Source organism: Symphalangus syndactylus, chromosome 15 (assembly GCF_028878055.3).
Source record: "Symphalangus syndactylus isolate Jambi chromosome 15, NHGRI_mSymSyn1-v2.1_pri, whole genome shotgun sequence".
NCBI classification, from domain to species: domain Eukaryota; kingdom Metazoa; phylum Chordata; class Mammalia; order Primates; family Hylobatidae; genus Symphalangus; species Symphalangus syndactylus.
The window spans coordinates 94,612,877-94,637,465 of record NC_072437.2 but is presented as its reverse complement, the minus strand read 5'-3'; the positions used below and the strand labels follow the sequence as shown (position 1 = coordinate 94,637,465).

Here is a 24,589-nt window from a genome sequence, read left to right as displayed (position 1 = left end):
ACTTCAGAGGACCGGAGGAAGGCAGGGAGAACTTGGTAGAACAGCTCTGTCTGGCATATGTACACATCATCAAAGTGCTCAACAAACACATTTTGATAATGTTAACAAGCTACTTATATTATTAAATTACAGTATGACCAGAAATCCCTAAATGTGTGAAATCAATAACAATTTATTTTTCAAGAAGCAAAATTAATTTTTATGACAAAAGTAGAGTTTCTTTAGCCTACTGAGTAGCAGCCTATTCCCAGGGAATGTTTTTCCTTACGTAGAGAGGAACCCAAATAATAATATGCCAGCTACTCATTTTCTATACAACTACTAGAAATCCTTCTATACCTTAGTCTGAATAAAGGAATTTTATTTTCTACAATGCATCATATCAATATGACAGAATCAGAGGGCATATTGACAAGAAGTAATTCATCTTCAAATCAATATTTGCAGCTGCAAGTATTTTCCTATTTGCTACAACAGTGCAAGCCAGTTAGAAGAGTCAACAGGAAAAGCCCCACTATTAGTGTAAAATTATATGGATCAATGCACTGGAGAGATTTTGTATTTGACATATGAACAGCAGAAAAGCTTTTCATAAAAATTTTGAGAAGAAGAACCACTACATGACTAAAGCTAAGTTTCAGGACTACTTGAGAGCCTTCGTTTTACACAGCACTGAATAGCATGGTTAGTGTGTGTGTGTGTGTGTTTGTGTGTGTGTGTGTGTATATATATAAAATCATTAGCACTAAATCCACAACACTTTCCATTGTCATCACACTGATCTCAATGATCATTATGAACTTACAGGAAATCAATATTATAGGAGTGGATCATATACCTCAAACATGTTTAGGACAGGGCATTAGCTCCTGGCTTGCATCTGAAACCCCTAAGAGGGAGGAGTGTAAACAGACCTCAGAATTACTGTAGGGGAGTTGGGAAACTATATGTAAGGTAACTAGCAAGAATAACTAAGTCTCTAAGTTGTATTTTTCAATCAAGGTAACTTTAATAAAATGCAATTAATTGGCTTCCATCAAAGTAAGAATATTTAAGTAGCAGAAGTTAGGTCTATAGGTTTTAAAGGCCAACAGGCTTGGGCTGATTCCTGCTACAAAGAAGTTCTATGACTAGCGGTGTGCGGGTTACTTAATTTCTCCAAACTACAGCTTCCTTGAGCATCAGAAGTTGAATATACAAACCCCTAAGAATACTGCATGATGCATACAGAATTCTTAACAAACATATCTTTTTTAAAAAGGAAAAGAAATAAGAAATGACTTTCATAAAATATCTTTGTTATTTATATGCCTGGTATCTAAAATACTTATGCATTCTTTCAATTGTCAACAGAATATTACATGTAAGACAAAGATGCCAAGGACGTTCATTAGGTAAAATGCAAGTCTCTTCATTAAATGATATTAAGAAACTGTACATCCACATGCAGAAAAATGAAACTAGACCCTATCACCATATACAAAAATCAACTCAAAATATATTAAAGACTTTAATGTAAAACTTGAAACTACGAAAATACTAGAAGAAAAAATAGGAGAAATACTTCAGGACATTGGTCTGGGCAAAGATTTTACGGAGAATAACCTCAACAGCACAGGTAACAAAAGCAAAAATACACAAATAGAATTACATAAAACTAAAAAGCTTCTGCACAGCAAATGAGACAATCAACAGGCTGAAGATACAACCTATAGAATGGGAGAAAAAAATTGCAAATGATTCATCCAACAAGAGATTAATATCCAGGATATAAAAAGAACTGAAACAACTCAACAGTAAAAATCAAAATAATTCAATAAATAAATGAACAAATGAGCTGAACAGACAACCCTCAGAAAAGATATACAAATGGCCACCAGGTATATAAAAAATGTTCATTATCACTAATCATCAGGGAAATGCAAATCAAAACCATATTGAGGTCATCTCACCCCAGTTAAAATGGTCATCATCAAAAAGACAAAAAGTAACAAATGTTGGTGAGAACGTAGAGAATGAGGAACTTTTACACACTGTTGGTGGGCATGGAAATTAGTATAGCCATTATAGAAAACAGTATGGAAGGTTCTCAAAAACCTAAAAATAGGCTGGGGGTTGTGGCTAATGCCACTTTGGGAGGTCAAGGTGGGAGGACTGCTTGAGCCTAGGAGTTGACGACCAGCCTGGACAACATAGAAAGATCCCATCTCTACAAAAACAAATTATTTTTTAAATTGGCCAAGCATGGTGGTGAGTGTCTGTAATCCCAACCACTCGGGCAGCTGAGGTGGGAGGATCGCCAGAGCCCAGGGAGGTCAAGGCTGCAGTGAGCCATAATTGCACCACTGCACTCCAGCCTGGGTGACAGAGTAAGCTGTCTCACAAAAAAACAAACAAACAAAAACCTAAAAATAGAACTACCATATGACCCAGCAATCCTATTGCTGGCTATATATCCAAAGGAAAGGAAATCAGTATGTTCAAGAGATACCTGCACTCCCAAGTTTATGCCGCAGCACTAGTCACAACAGCCAAGATATAAAATCAGCCTAAGTGTTCATTTAGCAGATAAGGAAAATGTGGTAATGACATGGTTTGGCTATGTCCCCACCCAAATCTCATCTTGAATTGTAGCTCCCATAATCCCCACATGTTATGGGAGGGACCTGGTGGGAGGTAATTGAATCATGGAGGCAAGTTTTTCCCATGCTGTTCTCATGAAAGTGAATAAGTCTCATGAGATCTGATGGTTTTATAAAATGCAGTTCCCCTGCACACACCACCTTGCCTGCTGTCATGTAAGACATGCCTTTGCTCCTCCTTCACCTTCCACCATGATTGTGAGGCCTCCCCAGCCATGTGCAACTGTGAGTCCATTAAACAAACCTCTTTTTCTTTATAAATTACCCAGTCTTGGGTATTTCTTCATAGCATTATGAAAATAGACTAAAACAGGTTCTTCGGAGCCAAGATGGCCGAATAGGAACAGCTCCGGTCTACAGCTCCCAGCCTGAGTGACACAGAAGATGGGTGATTTCTGCATCTCCGTTTAAGGTACCGGGTTCATCTCACTAGGGAGTGCCAAACAGTGGGTGCAGGACAGCCGGTGCAGCGCACTGTGCGTGAGCCGAAGCAGGGCGAGGCATTGCCTCACTCGGGAAGCGCAAGGGGTCAGGGAGTTCCCTTTCCTAGTCAAAGAAAGGGGTAACAGACGGTACCTGGAAAATCAGGTCAGTCCCACCCTAATACTGCGCTTTTCCAACGGGCCTGGAAAACGGCACACCAGGAGATTGTGTCCCGCACCTGGCTCCGAGGGTCCTATGCCCACGGAGTCTTGCTGATTGCTAGCACAGCAGTCTGAGATCAAACTGCAAGGCGGCAGCGAGGCTGGGGGAGGGGCGCCCGCCATTGCCCAGGCTTGCTTAGGCAAACAAAGCAGCCAGGAAGCTCGAACTGGGTGGAGCCCACCACAGCTCAAGGAAGCCTGCCTGCCTCTGTAGGCTCCACCTGTGGGGACAGGGCACAGACAAACAAAAATTCAGCAGGAACCTCTGCAGACTTAAATGTCCCTGTCTGACTGACAGCTTTGAAGAGAGTAGTGGTTCTCCCAGCATGCAGCTGGAGATCTGAGAACCGACAGACTGCCTCCTAAAGTGGGTCCCTAAACCCCGAGCAGCCTAACTGGGAGGCACCCCCCAGTAGGGACAGACTGACACCTCACTTGGCCAGGTACTCCTCTGAGACAAAACTTCCAGAGGAACTATCAGACAGCTGAATTTGTGGTCTCACGAAAATCCGCTGTTCTGCAGCCACCGCTGCTGACACCCAGCCAAACAGGGTCTGGAGTGGACCTCTAGTAAACTCCAACAGACCTGCAGCTGAGGGTCCTGTCTAGTAGAAGGAAAACTAACAAACAGAAAGGACATCCACACCAAAAACCCATCTGTACATCACCATCATCAAAGATCAAAAGTAGATAAAAACACAAAGATGGGGAAAAAACAGAGCAGAAAAACTGGAAACTCTAAAAAGCAGAGCACCTATCCTCCTCCAAAGGAACCCAGTTCCTCACCAGCAAAGGAACAAAGCTGGACGGAGAATGACTTTGACGAGTTGAGAGAAGAAGGCTTCAGAAGATCAAACTACTTTGAGCTACGGGAGGAATTTCAAAACAATAGCAAAGAAGTTAAAAACTTTGAAAAAAAATTAGACGAATGGATAACTAGAATAACCAATGGAGAGAAGGGCTTAAAGGAGCTGATGGAGCTGAAAGCCAAGTATCCAGAACTACACGAAGATTGCAGAAGCCTCAATAGCTGATGCGATCAACTGGAAGAAAGGGTATCAGCGACGGAAGATGAAATGAATGAAACGAAGCAAGAAGGGAAGTTTAGAGAAAAAAGAATAAAAAGGAACGAACAAAGCCTCCAAGAAATTTGGGACTATGTGAAAAGGCCAAACCTACGTCTGATTGGTGTACCTGAAAATGACAGAGAGAATGGAACCAAGTTGGAAAACACTCTGCAAGATATTATCCAGGAGATCTTCCCCAATCTAGCAAGGCAGGCCAACATTCAGATTCAGGAAATACAGAGAACACCACAAAGATACTCCTCGAGAAGAGCAACTCCAAGACACATAATTGTCAGATTCACCAAAGTTGAAATCAAGGAAAAAATGTTAAGGGCAGCCAGAGAGAAAGGTCGGGTTACCCACAAAGGGAAGCCCATCAGACTAACAGCTGATCTCTCAGCAGAAACTCTACAAGCCAGAAGAGAGTGGGGGCCAATATTCAACATTCTTAAAGAAAAGAATTTTCAACCCAGAATCTCCTATCCCGCCAAACTAAGCTTCATAAGTGAAGGAGAAATAAAATACTTTACAGACAAGCAAACGCTGAGTGATTTTGTCACCACCAGGCCTGCCCTAAAAGAGCTCCTGAAGGAAGCACTAAACATGGAAAGGAACAACCAGTACCAGTCACTGCAAAAACATGCCGAATTGTAAAGACCATTGAGGCTAGGAAGAAACTGCATCAACTAACGAGCAAAATAACCAACTAACATCATAATGACAGGATCAAATTCATACATAACAATATTAACTTTAAATGTAAATGGGCTAAATGCTCCAATTAAAAGACACAGACTGGCAAACTGGATAAGGAGTCAAGACCCATCAGTGTGCTGTATTCAGGAAACCCATCTCACGTGCAGAGACACACATAGACTCAAAATAAAGGGATGGAGGAAGATCTATCAAGCAAATGGAAAACAAAAAAAGGCAGGGGTTGCAATCCTAGTCTCTGATAAACTAGACTTTAAACCAACAAAGATCAAAAGAGACAAAGAAGGCTATTACATAATGGTAAAGGGATCAATTCAACAAGAAAAGCTAACTATCCTAAATATATATGCACCCAACACAAGAGCATCCAGATTCATAAAGCAAGTCCTGAGTGACCTACAAAGGGACTTAAACTCCCACACAACAATACTGGGAGATTTTAACACCCCACTGTCAACATTAGACAGATCAACGAGACAGAAAGTTAACAAGGATATCCAGGAATTGAACTCAGCTCTGCACAAAGTGGACCTAACAGACATCTACAGAACTCTCCAACCCAAATCAACAGAATATACATTTTTTTCAGCACCACACCACACCTATTCCAAAATTGACCACATACTTGGAAGTAAAGCTCTCCTCAGCAAATGTAAAAGAACAGAAATTATAACAAACTGTCTCTCAGACCACAGTGCAATCAAACTAGAACTCAGGATTAAGAAACTCACTCAAAACTGCTCAACTACATGGAAACTGAACAACCTGCTCCTGAATGACTATTGGGTACATAATGAAATGAAGGCAGAAATAAAGATGTTCTTTGAAACCAGTGAGAACAAAGACACAACATACCAGAATCTCTGGGACACATTCAAAGCAGTGTGTAGAGGGAAATTTATAGCACTAAATGCCCACAAGAGAAAGCAAGAAAGATCCAAAATTGACACCCTAACATCACAATTAAAAGAACTAGAAAAGCAAGAGCAAACACATTCAAAAGCTAGCAGAAGGCTAGAAATAACTAAAATCAGAGCAGAACTGAAGGAAATAGAGACACAAAAAACCCTTCAAAAAATTAATGAATCCAGGAGCTGGTTTTTTGAAAAGATCAACAAAACTGATAGACCGCTAGCAAGACTAATAAAGAGGAAAAGAGAGAAGAATCAAATAGATGCAATAAAAAATGAAAAAGGGGATATCACCACCAATCCCACAGAAATACAATCTACCATCAGAGAATACTACAAACACCTCTACGCAAATAAACTAGAAAATCTAGAAGAAATGGATAAATTCCTCGGCAAATACACCCTACCAAGACTAAACCAGGAAGAAGTTGAATCTCTGAATAGACCAATAACAGGCTGTGAAACTGTGGCAATAATCAATAGCTTACCAACCAACAAGAGTCCAGGACCTGATGGATTCACAGCTGAATTCTACCAGAGGTACAAGGAGGAACTGGTACCATTCCTTCTGAAACTATTCCAATCGATAGAAAAAGAGGGAATCCTCCCTAACACATTTTATGAAGCCAGCATCATCATGATACCAAAGCCGGGCAGAGACACAACCAAAAAAGAGAATTTCAGATCAGTACCCTTGATGAACACTGATGCAAAAAACCTCAATAAAATACTGGCAAACCGAATCCAGCAGCACATCAAAAAGCTTATCCACCATGATCAAGTGGGCTTCATCCCTGGGATGCAAGGCTGGTTCAACATAAGCAAATCAATAAATGTAATCCAGCATATAAACAGAACCGAAGACAAAAACCACATGATTATCTCCATAGATGCAGAAAAGGCCTTTGACAAAATTCAACAACCCTTCATGCTAAAAACTCTCAATAAATTAGGTATTGATGGGACGTATCTCAAAATAATAAGAGCTATCTATGACAAACCCACAGCCAATATCATACTGAATGCGCAAAAACTGGAAGCATTCCCTTTGAAAACTGGCACAAGAAAGGGATGCCCTCTCTCCTCACTCCTATTCAACATAGTGCTGGAAGTTCTGGCCAGGGCAATCAGGCAGGAGAAGGAAATAAAGGGTATTCAATTAGGAAAAGAGGAAGTCAAATTGTCCCTATTTGCAGATGACATGATTGTGTATCTAGAAAACCCCATCGTCTCAGCCCAAAATAACCTTAAGCTGATTAGCAACTTCAGCAAAGTCTCAGGAGACAAAACCAATGTACAAAAATCATAAGCATTCTTGTACACCAATCACAGACAAACAGAGAGCCAAATCATGAGTGAACTCCCATTCACAATTGCTTCAAAGAGAATAAAATACCTAGGAATCCAACTTACAAGGGACATGAAGGACCTCTTCAAGGAGAACTACAAACCACTGCTCAATGAAATAAAAGAGGATACAAACAAATGGAAGAACATTCCATGCTCATGGGATGGAAGAATCAATATCGTGAAAATGGCCATACTGCCCAAGGTAATTTATAGATTCAGTGCCATCCCCATCAAGCTACCAATGACTTTCTTCACAGAATTGGAAAAAACTACTTTAAAGTTCATATGGAACCAAAAAAGAGTCCGCATCGCCAAGTCAATCCTAAGCCAAAAGAACAAAGCTGGAGGCATCACGCTACCTGACTTCAAACTATACTACAAGGCTACAGTAACCAAAACAGCATGGTACTGGTACCACAACAGAGACATAGATCAATGGAACAGAACAGAGCCCTCAGAAATAATGCCACATATCTACAACTATCTGATCTTTGACAAACCTGACAAAAACAAGCAATGGGGAAAGGATTCCCTATTTAATAAATGGTGCTGGGAAAACTGGCTAGCCATATGTAGAAAGCTGAAACTGGATCCCTTCCTTACACCTTATACAAAAATTAATTCAAGATGGATTAAAGACTTAAATGTTAGACCTAAAACCATTAAAATCCTACAAGAAAACCTAGGCAATACCATTCAGGACATAGGCATGGGCAAGGAATTCATGTCTAAAACACCAAAAGCAATGGCAACAAAAGCCAAAATTGACAAATGGGATCTAATTAAACTAAAGAGCTTCTGCACAGCAAAAGAAACTACCATCAGAGTGAACAGACAACCTATAGAATGGGAGAAAATTTTTGCAACCTACTCATCTGACAAAGGGCTAATATCCAGAATCTACAATGAACTCAAACAAATTCACAAGAAAAGACAAACAACCCCATCAAAAAGTGGGCGAAGGACATGAACAGACACTTCTCAAAAGAAGACATTTATGCAGCCAAAAAACATATGAAAAAATGCTCATCATTACTGGCCATCAGAGAAATGCAAATCAAAACCACAGTGAGATACCATCTCACACCAGTTAGAATGGCCATCATTAAAAAGTCAGGAAACAACAGGTGCTGGAGAGGATGGATGTGAAGAAATAGGAACACTTTTACACTGTTGGTGGGACTGTAAACTAGTTCAACCATTGTGGAAGTCAGTGTGGCGATTCCTCAGGGATCTAGAACTAGAAATACCATCTGACCCAGCCATCCCATTACTGGGTATATACCCAAAGGACTATAAATCATGCTGCTATAAAGACACATGCACACGTTTGTTTATTGCGGCACTATTCACAATAGCAAAGACTTGGAACCAACCCAAATGTCCAACAACGATAGACTGGATTAAGAAAATGTGGCATATATACACCATGGAATACTATGCAGCCATAAAAAATGATGAGTTCATGTCCTTTGTAGGGACATGGATTAAGCTGGAAACCATCATTCTCAGTAAACTATCACAAGGACAAAAAACCAAACACTGCATGTTCTCACTCATAGGTGGGAATTGAACAATGAGAACTCATGGACACAGGAAGGGGAACATCACACTCCAGGGGCTGTTGTGGGGTGGGGGGAGGGGGGAGGGACAGCATTAGGAGATATACCTAATGCTAAATGACAAGTTAACGGGTGCGGCAAAACAACATGGCACATGGATACGTATGTAACAAACCTGCACATTGTGCACATGTACCCTAAAACCTAAAGTATAATAAAAAAAAAAGAAAAAGAAAATGGACTAAAACAGGTATATATACAAATGGAATACTATGTAGCCATAAAAAAGAACAACATTCAGTTACTTGCAGCAACATGGATAAGCTTGTAGGACATTATTTTATAAGTGAAATAAGCCAAGCACACAAAGATAAATACTAAATGTTCTCATTAATATGTGGAAGCTAAAAAAGTTGATCTCATTGGAGAGAGTAGAATAGTGGTCACTAGAGGTGGGGAAGGTAGGGGGTAGGGGAGTATAGGAAAAAGTTGGTTAATGGATACAAAAGTACGTCCAGATAGGAGGAGTAAGTTCTAGTGTTCTATGGCACTATAAGATGACTGTAATTAACAATTTCTGGATATTCTCAAATAGCCAGAAGATTGGATTTTGAATGTTCCTAACACATAGAAATGATACGTATTTGAGGTGATTAATACACTACTCTGAGTTGATTATTACACTGTACAATGTATCAAAATATCACACTGTGCCCTATACATACATAAAATTATGCGTGAATTAAACATAATAAAAGTAAAAAAAAAAAAAAGAAACAGCCAGTCAAAATATTTCTGTTATTTTCAAAGACATACTTCATATGACTCAGCATTTCCACTTTTAAGAATGTATCCTAAGAACATATGGGAAACTTGTGCCTCATTGTGTGGGAAAGGAATAACTAAGCAGGCCTGAATTGCTTAATCCCTGCACACTTCCAAGAAGGGCCTGTTTCATGACTGGCCACTGACCAGCTCCTGAGAGCTGGGCTCTTAAATGTTCTAACTCACAAGAGCATTTTGCATGCTCAAGGTCCTGAGCCATACTGCATCAATTTGCCTAGTTTACACATAGAAAAGATGCTGTATGTATGTGTGACTGATCCATAACAAAAACCCTGGACAACCAGGCTCAGATGTTTTTCTCTCAATGGCAAAATCTGTTCATGTTTTCACACATCATTGCTGAAAAGGTGAAGTATATTTTGTGTGATTCCACTGAGAGAGGACTTTTGGAAACTTGTGCCTGGTTTCATTTGAACTTTGCCCCATGAGCTTTTTCCCTTTGCTGATTTTACTCTGCATCCTTTCACTGTAATACATTATAATAATAAATATAGCAACTTTTAAGTCCTATGAACCCTTCTAGGGAAATCATCAAGCCTGAAAATAGTCTTGAAAACCTCTAACAAAATATGATTTTGCAAAATAAATTTATTAAATTCATTGTACTTCATTGTTTCATGATAGTGAAACACTGAAAGCAACCTAAATGAACAGGAGACAAGTAGTTTTACAAATTATGGTTAATCAATATGCAGTTATTATAACATCATTAAAAAGAACCTTTTCACATATTTATCATGATGTTGGAAAATTTTTAGGATATATTGTTAACTGTAAAAGCAGGATACAGAACTATACATGAAGAATAACTGAGGTAGGAAAAAAATCATACCCATATAGAGAAAAGACTGGAAGGAAATATACCAATATATGTTATTAGTGTCTAATGATAAACTGTGAGGCTTTGAGATATTTTTGTTTCATTTTTTCTGTATCCTTCATGCTCTTTTCTTAGAACAAATTATTATCTTTTTATTCGATTATCTTTATATATTTTATAGCAAAAATGGAAACACATCTGGAAAAATTCTGACAATATAGAAAGAACAAAATTTAAAAATGAAAGTTCTTTTTCCTCATTACAACTTTTCCTCCAATTGAATACCACAATGATAGTAGCTCTTGACTATATAAATGATATTTTCCAACTTTTTCTGTAAGTTTACAAAAAGGCATACATAAAATGATTTATTTTATTTCAGTTTTATAAAAATGAGATTGTGTTCTATAGCTTTCTACCTCTAATGACATGTTATGGACATCTTTCCATGTAATTCATGTAGATCTATCTCATTTTTTAATAACTATATAAGCACTTATTAAATGGCTATATCATAACTTATTTACATATTTCCATATTGACAGATATTTAGATTGTTTCCAACTTTTTTAGCATTGTAACCAATGCTGCATAGAAAGTTCCTGCACATATATCATTCTTGCTTGAACAAGGATGTTTTGAGAGGGTCCTAGAAGCAGAAATACTGGATTGTCATATAAATTTAAATTTTCATAGTTATTGGCAAATTGCTCTCAAAAGAGTATACCAATTTATATTCCTACTAACACTACAAGAGTGTTGGTGTACCACATTCTTACCAACCTTGGATGTAATAAATCTTTTTAAAGGTTTATAATCCACTATTAAAAAGACTGTATCTCATTCTAAAAAGGGAATATGTTTAGTTATTAGTAAATTTGAATATCTTTTCATATGTTTATAGCCATTGACCACTTTGTACTTCTAGTGTGTAAAATACACATTCATATCTTTACCTATTTTTCAAATTAAGTTGTTTTTTGCTTATGATTTTCAGGGGTTGTTTAAACTGCATGTATATTCACAGTTTGTTGCAACATTTTCTATCAGTTTTTCATCTTTCTCAACTCTATGATGTCTTTCATTGTAGAAAGTTTTAAATTTTTATGTGATTTTATGTAATTTTGTCATTTAAAAATGTTTCTAGGTTTTATGTCATACTAAAAAAGGCTTTCCGTATCCCCACATTTTAAACTAATTTTTTCATTGTCAGAAGAAAATTAAGACACATAATTAAAGTAAGTGTCAATTATGTTGCTCAATACAACTTTTTAAAATTTGCAGAATTAAAGTCTGTAACATTTGTGCTAGGAAATAAGTTTCTCTCTCCTGATGAAATGGCAGGCTCTTTTTTTCCCTTGAGTGTGTTTCTTCTTTCACCTTTAGCCAAGAAGCTCCAAGCCTAGTTTTGTCATGCTTTTCTCTCTTCTATTACTCAGATTTTTATCTCTATAATCCTGTGCCCTTTACTGCAAACTACACTGGATCTTTTCCGAAATGAAAAAAATGAGTAAATGACAAATAAATTAGAAAATGATTAGACAAATAAATTAGAAAATGATTAAACAAATAATAGAAAGTGATTAAATCATCAATAAAACTTATTATATTTAATTTAAGCTTTTTTCAGGTCATTCTTTTCGTAATCCATCCTACTGTGAACTCTTGATCTGCTAGAATTAACTGGAGTCTAGATAATAAGATTATAGGCCTCTCATTCTCACTCTAATTACCAGGTTACAAATTCTTTTAGTTACTTACAAGTCCCTCAAGGGTTAAGACTGTTCTAATTATCTTTGAATCCAAGTCACCTGTGCCTTAAAGCAAGCACTCAGATGTTTGTTCAATGAGTGAACCAGAAAAGAATCACTCACCAAAAACTCACATCAGAAATGTAGGTTAAAGGAAACAGCCCAAGTACTTCCAGGGTACATTCTATTGTAGGTACACATTGAGTGGACAACAGGGGGTGATGGTAATTGAGCAGGTGACACTGAAATGCAAGAGCTCAGCCATCATCAGCTTAGAGCCACCAAGGGAAGGAAGCAAAGTATCACAGCTGAGAAGTGTTTCCACCAAGGGTTAAAACAATAAGAGTTTGTATTATCTCAGTAATTAAAGTAACTCAAATACCTCACAGTCCCAAGAAATCCAATTATTTGGGATTTAACTACAATCTGCATGCCTACCTTCTGCTTTTTAATTAGCTTGACAACAGAACAAGGTAATGTGAAACTGAATCTCATTTTAGAAACTGGACTTTATTTAAAACCAACAGGATACATGCAAAGCTAAAATTCTGTAATAAAATTTACCTCTTAGCAGCAATGATTTTGAAATGCAAGGAGGCCTTAGATGTTAGAGTTGGATGAAACTGAGAAGAGAAAGTCCTGGTTACATTTAAAATGAGTTTTTGCTTTATTTTCCCAACTATGTCCTGCTTGGATAACTCAATTCCATTTTCTCTGGGTTTTTAGGCAATGTGTTTGGCCTCCTATCTGAGCTGGGAAACAAAATGAAGGCCTCTCCCTCATGGATCTTAGTCTCCTGATAATGAAAAAAGAAGGACAAGACATATTCTAAACCAGCGAGCCCTACGACCTCAACCATCTCATGCGGTCAGCAGGACCGAGGCTGATGCAGGTAATCACCTGTGAGCTCAGCTCAAAGGCTGGAAAATGCAGAGCCACCAGGGGTTGCTGGACATCTGCGATGTTCCCAGGGAGCCACAGCTGAGGGTCTGCCCAGTGGCTAGCATGGGGTTCTCTGCAGTGTAAACAAATCTTTTATTAAAACACCCTAGTACCTCCCCGCTGAGTCAATGATACAAAAACGCATACAAAGTTTTATGCCTTTTGAAAACAAAAACGGAGGCTTAAGACACCATTGAAATTAGTTTCTTGGTAGATTTGGGCCAAGACTCAGGAACTGTCATCCATGGCGTGTCTCACTGGCTCTCCAGTGGCTGGGGCTGCCCCTCACTGTGGGCCCTGGAGGAGGAGACCACAGGGTTAACAGTGGACAGAGGAAACTAGGAGAGAGGTGCGCTGGGGGCTGCTGTGAGCTGCCTCTACCAGGCGGGCTCTGTGATTTGCTATCAGTGTATATAAGAAGCAACCTTCTCTGGACAGTTCCACAAGCGGCTTGGAACAGTTGGGTTCTCAGGTACCTGCTGGAGCCCATACTAACAGGAAGGCAGAGGGCACGTCTCTCACTTATCTTAAATATCTGGTTTGTCTTGTTGCTTCATTATGTGACCATCTGCAACAAGACACAGGTACTTTCTGAGCACTCATTGTGGCAAGTGCTCTCAAATCACTAGGGGAATTGCAACTTTCATTCATTCGGCAGATATTTGTTGACAGCCTGCTTTGTGCTGGGCAAATTGTTGGTGCTAAGGATTTGGGGATGAGTACACCAGCCATGACTGCACATATGGGGCAGAGAGACGTTAGCCAATCGCATACATCATTAGACAACTGAACTCGTGAGCAGAGCTACGAGGGGAAGAGCCCTGAACAGGCAACATTTAGGTCAAGACCTGAAGGAGAGACAGGTGTCACCAGAGAAAGGAGAAGAAGAGGGAACAGGTTGTGTGGGAGGGAATGGGGTGTAAGAGATGTTCCTGGCTGGGCGTGGTGGCTCACGCCTGTAATCCCAGCACTTTGGGAAGCCGAGGCGGGCAGATCACTAGGTCAGGAGATCGAGACCATCCTGGCTAATGCGGTGAAACTCTGTCTCTACTAAAAATACAAAAAAGTTTCTTCACATCCTCTCCAGCACCTGTTGTTTCCTGATTTTTTAATGATGGCCATTCTAACTGGTGTGAGATGGTATCTCACTGTGGTTTTGATTTGCATTTCTCTGATGGCCAGTGATGATGAGCATTTTTTCATGTGTTTTTTGGCTGCATAAATGTCTTCTTTTGAGAAGTGTCTGTTCATGTCCTTTGCCCACTTTTTGATGGGGTTGTTTGTTTTTTTCTTGTAAATTTGTTTGAGTTCATTGTGGATTCTGGATATTAGCCCTTTGTCAGATGAGTAGGTTGCAAAAATTTTCTCCCATTCTGTAGGTTGCCTATTCACTCTGATGGTAGTTTCTTTTGCTGTGCAGAAGCTCTTTAGTTTAATTAGATCCCATTTGTCAATTTTGGCTTTTGTTGCGATTGCTTTTGGTGTTTTAGACATGAAGTCCTTGCCCACGCCTATGTCCTGAATGGTATTGCCTAGGTTTTCTTGTAGGATTTTAATGGTTTTAGGTCTAAAATTTAAGTCTTTAATCCATCTTGAATTAATTTTTGTATAAGGTGTAAGGAAGGGATCCAGTTTCAGCTTCCTACATATGGCTAGCCAGTTTTCCCAGCACCATTTATTAAATAGGGAATCCTTTCCCCATTTCTTGTTTTTGTCAGGTTTGTCAAAGATCAGATAGTTGTAGCTATGCGGCATCATTTCTGAGGGCTCTGTTCTGTTCCATTGATCTATGTCTCTGTTGTGGTACCAGTACCATGCTGTTTTGGTTACTGTAGCCTTGTAGTATAGTTTAAAGTCAGGCAGCGTGATGCCTCCAGCTTTGTTCTTTTGGCTTAGGATTGACTTGGCGATGTGGGCTCTTTTTTGGTTCCATATGAACTTTAAAGTAGTTTTTTCCAATTCTGTGAAGAAAGTCATTGGTAGCTTGATGGGGATGGCATTGAATCTATAAATTACCTTGGGCAGTATGGCCATTTTCACGATATTGATTCTTCCAACCCATGAGCATGGAATGTTCTTCCATTTGTTTGTATCCTCTTTTATTTCATTGAGCAGTGGTTTGTAGTTCTCCTTGAAGAGGTCCTTCACATCCCTTGTAAGTTGGATTCCTAGGTATTCTACACTGTTGGTGGGACTGTAAACTAGTTCAACCATTGTGGAAGTCAGTGTGGCGATTCCTCAGGGATCTAGAACTAGAAATACCATTTGACCCAGCCATCCCATTACTGGGTATATACCCAAAGGACTATAAATCCTGCTGCTATAAAGACACATGCACATATATGTTTATTGCGGCACTATTCACAATAGCAAAGACTTGGAACCAACCCAAATGTCCAACAACAATAGACTGGATTAAGAAAATGTGGCACATATACACCATGGAATACTATGCAGCCATAAAAAATGATGAGTTCGTGTCCTTTGTAGGGACATGGATGAAATTGGAAAACATCATTCTCAGTAAACTATCGCAAGGACAAAAAACCAAACACCGCATGTTCTCACTCATAGGTGGGAATTGAACAATGAGAACTCATGGACACAGGAAGGGGAACATCATACTCTGGGGACTGTTGTGGGGTGGGGGGAAGGGGGAGGGACAGCATTAGGAGATATACCTAATGCTAAATGACGAGTTAATGGGTGCAGGAAATCAACATGGCACATGGATACATATGTAACAAACCTGCACATTGTGCACATGTACCCTAAAACCTAAAGTATAATAAAAAATAAAAAATAAATAAAAAAAAATAAAAAGAAATGAAAAAAAAATACAAAAAAATTAGCCGGGCGTGGTGGCAGCTGCCTGTAGTCCCAGCTACTCAGGAGGCTGAGGCAGGAGAATGGCGTAAACCCGGGAGGCGGAGCTTGCAGTGAGCCGAGATCGCGCCACTGCACTCCAGCCTGGGTGACAGAGCGAGACTCTGTCTCAAAAAAAAAAAAAAAAAAAACAAAAGACAAAACAAAACAAGAAAACAGATATTCCTAGCAGAGGCACTTACAGGAAAGGGAAACCAAGATGCAGCCTGTTTTCAGGACTCCCAACTTAAAGGGAACATGACCTAGGAAAGAGCTACCTTTTAACTGCTAAGTAAATATTATGGGTTTATAGACAAAGGCAGGAAAAATAATCACTTAGAGAAAGGCACCGAAAGTATTACAGGGGCTTTTCAGTTTTCCCTTTTTCTCCCCTAACTTTGGAATTGTACAGGCATCTTTATTGGAGATATGTGGAATGACAGGTAAGTTCTTCATTGCAACATGGTTTTCCTCTGCACTAGTGAATGCGGGTTTCTGAGGGGGAAATTCAGGGGAAAAAGAAATTTGATCATGGGCAGAGCAGAATGTGGGGTGTGGAGGTGGGGTAAAGCAGAAACATCAATAAATACCAATTCTGGAGAGTACATGGTAGGTTTCATTAAAACCCCTCTTCTGCCTATGAGAGACTGGAAGGGGTCTGTACCCTCTAAAATTTCTTCACATTCCAGTTAACCCTCTAAAACTCAAATAGCCTTTATGAAATGCCTACTTTGGGCCAGGTGCGGTGGCTCACGCCTGTAATCCCAGCACTTTGGGAGGCCAAGGTGGGTAGATTACGAGGTTAGTAGTTCAAGACCAGCCTGGCCAAGATGGTGAAACCCTGTCTCTACTAAAAATAAAAAAAAAATTACCCGGGTGCAGTGGTGAGTGCCTGTAGTCCCAGCTACTCGGGAGGCTGAGGCAGGAGAATCACTTGAACCCGGGAGGCAGAGGTTGCAGTGAGCCGAGATCGCACCACTGCACTCCAGCCTGGGTGACAGAGAGACTCCGTCTCAAAAAAAAAAAAAAAAAAAAAAAGAAATCCCCACTCTGTTCTATGTCCTTTCACTTATGTTAATTCTCAGAACAATCCCATGGAGTAGGAACTATTATCCCTACACATTTTTTAACTGACTGAGAAATATGAAAAGATTCCTTAATGTTGATTTGTCCCAAGTCCAATGGCTAAGACAGGCGGAGCTGGATTGGTGTCCACCCAGCCTCTTTGCAGGAGTGAGGCATCTTTACCATCCCATCCATTAGTCCATACTTGAGCTTTGCTGTTTTTACAGATATAAGGCTGTTTAGTCACATATCTGTAAAAGCTAAAGCAGTTTATACCACATGCTTCAATTACTACTTAGTCCTGGAGCTCTGATGAGCATCAGTGCTCCTGAACCAAAATCTTCTACAGTTACGTGGTAGGAAAAAAGGGTATTTCAATTTGCTATACAAAAATAGGAGAACACTTATTTATTTTTTATAAAGGTTTTTTTTTTTTTAAACCCAGCTGGATTTGTTTTTGCATATGCAAAGTCAATCCAGAAAAAGTAGTGTTGCAAAACAACCCCTGGGACAAACAGCGGATTTGGCTGTTTTGCAGTCTCTGAGTCCGCTTAAAATGCAGCAGGTGAAATGCTGAGACCAGGTGTAGGTGCTACTCTGTGATGACGGACAGGCATTTGGTGAGTGCCCTGCTGTTCTCACATTCTCACTAGTGATCAGTAGGTAGTGGAGGGGTAGAATGCGAGTTAACCATTTTGCCAAAACTCCCCCAGAATCCATCTCCCAAGTCAAGTGGAGCCTCCAGCCTTAGACAAACACAAGGTGGTGCAGCTCCTTTCCAATATCAGCCCCCTCATCCCATGCTGCAGGGCCTGGCTTCCTGCCCTAGTGCCACCCCCACCACCTAACAGGCCTGGCTCCAGTACTTCTTTACTCCCTCCTTTTCTTGAAATTTCTATACATAGAGGCGAGTGTCACTCATTCTAAAAAGCAAGAATTTCCTTCGCCCACTTTCCCTTTATGCTACCACCGTATCCTCCTTCCCTTCCCCTTTCCATTCCTCAAAGAACAGTCTGAGCTCACGGCTTCCATTTCCTCAGCTGCTGCCCCGCTCTGTGTTCTGAAAGCTCTTCTTTCTCCAGATGATCCTTCTTCGTCTGCTGCTCCCATTTTGGTATTAGCAAGGCGGCAATCGCAGTTACCTTTGCATTTTCCATGTCCTCCCAAGCAAACTCACATCCCCGTTGCCTCCATTCCCAGAGTCGCGAGGATAAGCCCATGAATTCCACATGGAAATCTCCAACTCAAAACTTTCCTCAGAGCTCTTGGCTTATTCCAGCTGTCTACTGGACATTGCTAGATGGAGGTCTCCCAGGCACCTCAAACTCATCTCATCTAAAGCTAGATTTACTGTCTTTCCTCTACGCTTGTCCTCCTTCTGCCTTCAGTCTAGTCACTAAGGGCAGTATTAGCCATTCAGTTGTATAAGTGAGGGGGTCTGCAGCCTCCTGACCAGGCCTGACACATGTCAGGCTGTATAACAGCTCATTAAAACATCGGTCAACGTTTTAATAATTGTTTCTTTGTGCTTCTCTGCCATCAGCCTGTGAACCCTGTGGGGACAGGAATCGTGTCTCACTCATCTGCACATCTCCAGAACATCCCATCCCACAACATAATACCCGGTAACCTCATCACTAAATTGGTAAGTGTGGAGCAACTATGCAATGTGCTTTGGTCTGGAATAGGAATAAAAGCAATTATTACACTCATAAAAATTTATACCTGGGAAAGCAAGTCTAGTAAATATCAGATGCCTGTAGGGCAGCTTGAAAGAATGTTCGAGTTTTCAACAAAGGGATAGCTCATCATAAGAAGGGACAAGCAAGTTTACAGACTCACAATTTTGCCTCTGGAGAAAATAACACGCATGTGTTCAGTGAGGGAGGACTGGGTGAATGTTTACACACACACACACACACACACACAGAGTGATGTCAGCTTTTAGGGAAAGGAGCACACTTCTCAAAAATGCATTATTTTATGGAAAACGCAAATAGTGTGGGGTGTGCTCCGCCACGAGCGAGAACAGGGAAGGACCACACAGAGGTTAAGGCATCTCCACTGGAACTCCTAACCGGGTAATCTCAAAGAGAGCCTGGCCTGAAGCACAAAGCCCTGGGCATCGCCCTGCTTAACACCATCCCCCGTTCACACGCATGCAATCTATTGGTAATGGACAAATTGCAGCCCACAGATGGAATTCTGATAGTCCTTAGCTGGATATTTATACTATTATCATAAGAAAAGGACTGGGAACATATACAACATCCATTTATTTCTGGATGCCATTGTGTGACCTTGGATAACTCGTTTCACCTGAGTCTCACTTTCTGCATCTGTAATAATTTCCCTGCCTACCTCTTAGGGTCTTTGTGAGAACCAAATTAGATTCTGTAAATTAGTGTTTTACAAAGTAATACAAAGTGGAAGAAAATGGTCATCAAGAGTGCATGGCTTGGTGGCTTATGCCTGTAATGCCAGCACTTTCGGAGGCCAAGGTGGGCAGATCACCTAAGATCAGGAGTTCGAGATCAGCCTAGCTAACATGGTGAAACCCTGTACTTACTAAAAATACAAAAACAGGGTGAAACCCTGTCCTTACTAAAAATACAAAAATTAGCCTGGTGTGGTGGTACACGCCTGTAATCCCAGCTACTCAGGAGGCTGAGGCAGGAGAATCACTTGAACCCAGGAAGTGGAGGTTGCAGTGAGCTGAGATCATACCACTGCACTCGAGCCTGGGCCACCAAGCCAGACTCTGTCTCAAATAAGTAAGATTAGATAGATAGATAGATAGATAGATAGATAGATAGATGATAGATAGATAGATTAGATAGATAGATGATAGATAGATAGATTAGATAGATAGATGATAGATGATAGATAGATAGATGATAGATAGATGATAGATAGATAGATAGATAGATAGATAGATAGATAGATGGTGCATGGCTTTCAGAAATCCCTTATGTAGCAGAAACACTTGGAAAAGTAATGAAACTTATGGTCACGCTACCTGCCTTTCCTCTTCTCAACATCTGAAATACCTTATTTCCATTTAACTTCACTTCCATGAAAACAGCCACTCTCTCTACACATTTTAACATGCTATTATATAACTCTTTAAACAGACACTAGAGAGACTAGCTGAGTTAACTTACTGTATTCCATTACCCAGCTTCAACAATGAGCAATGTGTGGCCAGTGTTGTTTCATCTTTTATGTCATAGACTCTGCTCACCACCATCCTAGGCTATTTTGAAAGAAACACCAGAGAGCATTTCATATATGTGAATTTCTAAAACATGACTCTTTTTAAAAACATAGCCACAAATACATCAAACTCAAAATATTAACAATAATTCGCGTGTGGTGGCTCACGCCTATAATCCCAGCACTTTGGGAGGCTGAGGTGGGCAAATCACCTGAGGTCAGAAGTTCGAGACCAGCCTGGCCAACATGGTGAAACCCCAACTCTACTAAAAATACAAAAATTAGCTGGGCGTGGTGGCATGCATCTGTAATCCCAGCTACTTGGGAGACTAAGGCAGGAGAATCGCTTGAACCCAGAAGGTGGAGATTGCAGTAAGCCAAGATCGTGCCACTGCACTCCAGCCTGGGCAACAGAGACTTGTCTAAAAAAAAAAAATTAACAATAATTCCTTAATATCACCATATAGCCAGTGTTCACATTTTCCCAATATCTTCCAAAGTTTTTTTGAATTTTTGTTTGAATTTCAAATTTTTGTTCAAATGTTTGTTTGAATTAGGATCTAAAATTAGCTCCAAAATTGGCTGATATGTTCACATTTTTTGTAATCTACAGGTTCCCACACCCTCTTCGTTTTCCACAAAGATGTTTGGTTTTTATTTGTCACACTTTGTGTTGTTGTTGCTCTTGCCGAGTACATCAGAAGGTGTGTCCCATAGAGGTTCCCAGAGTCTAGGTTTGCTGATTCAATCCTCATGGTGTTTTTAACGTGCTTCTCTGCATTCCTTTGTATTTCTAGTAAATCAGTAGTTAACTGCAGAGGCTGCACCAAATCCATTTTCCCCCCCAAGACTAATTTCCAGGTAATTTGTATATATTTCCATCTGGACAGTTCGTAATGTCTGGTGATTCCTCACACTGATGATCATTGCTTTTATCAACTCATTCATCAGAAGAGGCAAAAAGGGATGTTTTATCGTGTGTTTTGTATTAGCTGGAATACTTTTATAAGGAGAAACTTCCCCCTCACCAGCTATTTGGTTATCTTGAGATACAGACTGAGTAGGAGAAATTACTAAAAGGCTTTTCTTTTCCTTTATTTACCAGATTTTAAAATAATGAGGTCATTTCCTAGCATCCTCCAATGTGACTAGTTTGGGAGGTTTTTTTTTTTTTTTTGGTTTTGTTTTTTATCATATGCTCTCACTGATGGGTACTAATCCATTGTAAATACTAATCTTACTGATATTCAAACTCTTTCAGTTTTTCTTTTATTTTTTTCTTTTTTACCAGTAGGAGCTTATTCAAGTTGACCCATAGGTCTTTTCAACAGAATCCTCATAGTTTTTATATTCTTCTTAGCCAGTTAGTATGGCAAGATGTTCTAGGATCTACATTTCTTGTCCTAGACCTGAAACAGCTGTTTCTTCAAGGATCCCTGTCTCCCTCTACTGGGAAGTCCATTTAGACATCACAACCTAGGCTCTAGGAGTGCTCATTATGACTGGTTTAGTCAACACTTACAACTTTCCAGTGGATAGAGCCGAGAATATTGTTTTAAAGATAAATTTCAGATGAGTTCTGACTTTATCCTGTAATACCCCTAATCACATTCATCCCATAATACACACATTCAGAATAACAGCAGATGCAGAATCACAATACTAACACTACCACCAATAATTTCAGATTTTCATTGCAATTCTTTCTGAATCTGAGGTATATACCGTTGGAAATGTACTTCTCTGTGTGGTTGTGCCATCAACGGGCTATGCAATTACTTCCATTTGTTTAATTTCATTTTTGAGTTTTAGATATTATCTTTTAACATTTAATGTATAATTGTGTAAAATATCTATGTAATTTCAAATCTACAAAACAAGGTGCATTCAAAATGTATCATTAACCTACATCTCTATTCTCTCCTTTTATTCCTTCTTTCACCCTGAAGGCCATCATTTGTTTTTAAAAAAATATTAGCTTATTCTTCTATTGCTTTTTCTTAATATAAGTTCATATATACCATTTTCCTATTGTTTAGATAAAACATAGTCTACTACATTTTTTTCCTCCATCTTTTATTGCTCAATGACCTCCTGGAAATCACTTTCTAGTAATGTTAATACAAAGAGCTATTTCCCCATTCATATAACAGCTACATAGTACTGCATCCCGTGGATATACCACAATCTGTTCAGTGAGCCCCCTATTAATGGACATTTGAGTTGTTTTCAGTCTTTTTCTACTTCAAAGAGTGCTCAAATGAATCACTCCATACACTGTATTCTTGTCAGTCTACCTTTCGGAAAGACTCCTCGGCATGAGACTATTATGTCAAAGAATAAATGCATGTATGATTTTGTTAGATACTGCCAAACTCCTCTTCCTATTTGTACCATTTTATATTCCCACCAAAAATGTATGAGAATGCCTGTTTGCTTGCAGCCTCACAAATAGAATATGTTGTCAAACTTCTGGATTTTTGCCAGTATAATTGGTAGGGCATTGTAATCTATTGTAGTTTCACCTTATGTTTTTCTAATCAGTGAGGCCAATTATTATCCTTTCATATGGCTAAGAGCCCTTTGCCTTTTTCTAAGAACTGTCTTTTCAAATTCCTAACCCATTTTTCTACAAGTGGCTCACAAAGTGTAATCCCTAGTCTAGAGGCACCACCTGGGAATTTGTTAGAAATGCAAATTCTCGAGCCCCAAACCAAACCTACTGAACCAATAACTCTGGGGATAGGGCCCAGTAATCTGTGTGTTTACAAGCCCTGTAGGTGACACTGATACGCTAAAGCTTGAGAAACACTGGGCTATAGGGTTGATTCAACCACTGTGTTTTAACATACCATAGGGTTAATTATTTTCTAATTAAACCAAGACTAAACTGTTAATAAATTGTAGCTGAAAGATTCAAATGCCATGTGATATCTATTCATTCATTTGTTGATTCAATAATTAACCCTTCGATGTTAAATACCTACTGTGAGTCAGTCACTGTGGCGGGCAATGAGGATGCTGTGTTAAAATAGACACAGTCACCACCCCCAGAAGCTTACCTTCCCCTGAGGAAGAACAAAACTAAATGAGCCAATTTAAGTCTTAACAAAGGGAACTGCAAGGTGCTGCTAGAGCAAGAGGCTCCAGCTAGTCTAGTGGTCAGGGAGATGCAAAGTAAAAGAACTTTGGGATAATACTTCACTCCCATCAAGCGGACCAAAATTCTAGAAAGGGATAACACCTATTCCTAGCAGGGATATGGGTGGAGCCTCTCTGAAAGGCAATCTATCCATATCTATTAATGCGTCAAACAAAGCAACACCACTCCAGGGAACTAATCTCATAGAAACAGTGCCATGCACTCAAGGCTGTTTATTGCAGCATTGTTTGTTGTGGCAAATACTGGTTGCAAAATGAATACCCACTAGTGAAGGAATGATTGAGTAAATCATGGCATATCCACAGCATGCAGCCATTGGAAAGAATGAGCCCTACCATTGCCAAGGGTATTTCTATGACCTACATTGAGTAAGGAAAGCAACATGTAGAAAAATTGATATAATGCAGTCTCATTAAAAAATACGTATAAAACCCGTATGTTTACATATGTATATACATTGATATGATGATACATTGATACAAGCATAGAAAAAATATGGAGGAATAAACACTACTATGGATGAGCCGTCTATGGTGAATTAGGGCTCAACATTCATTCTACCATCCTGATAAATTTGCCTTCTATAATGTAGAAAAAGAAAAGCTAGGAACAAGATACACAAACATCCCTGCAGGCAAATAGATGCACTTGTGGGAGGGATGGGAGGAGAAGCATAGCAGGGGCCACACTGATGCTGCCTCGGCACTTTCTGCTGACAAGCACCTGTGCTAGTTACACCTTTGAATCAGCTGAATTCTGCATGTCCAGTCACTAGCTTTGTAGGTATGCACAGGTGGGGCATGGGGATCAGTTTTGCTGGACTGAACCCGGCAGGCACAGTGTGGCTCTAGAGCCAACCCTACCATGGGAGTAGTGGATCCATCCCTGGATCCTAGCTTTGGAGCTGTGAGCCTAGAGCCAGCAGGAGCATGGCGCTCCCGGACTACTGCAGAGGCAGCACTTCTCTCTGGGGTTCTGGGGCTCATTCCTGGAGGCGCAGCCTGAAGCTTGCTATACTACAGTCCTTGCGA

The 24,589-nt window shown here is 39.8% G+C and overlaps 1 protein-coding gene across 7 annotated transcripts in view; it reads right to left on the bottom strand.

Annotated features, from left to right (window-relative positions):
• The window catches only part of MTUS2 (microtubule associated scaffold protein 2), a 729,967-nt gene that overhangs the window by 201,923 nt on the left and 503,455 nt on the right, over positions 1-24,589 (bottom strand). The gene's annotated exons all lie outside the window — the stretch shown is intronic.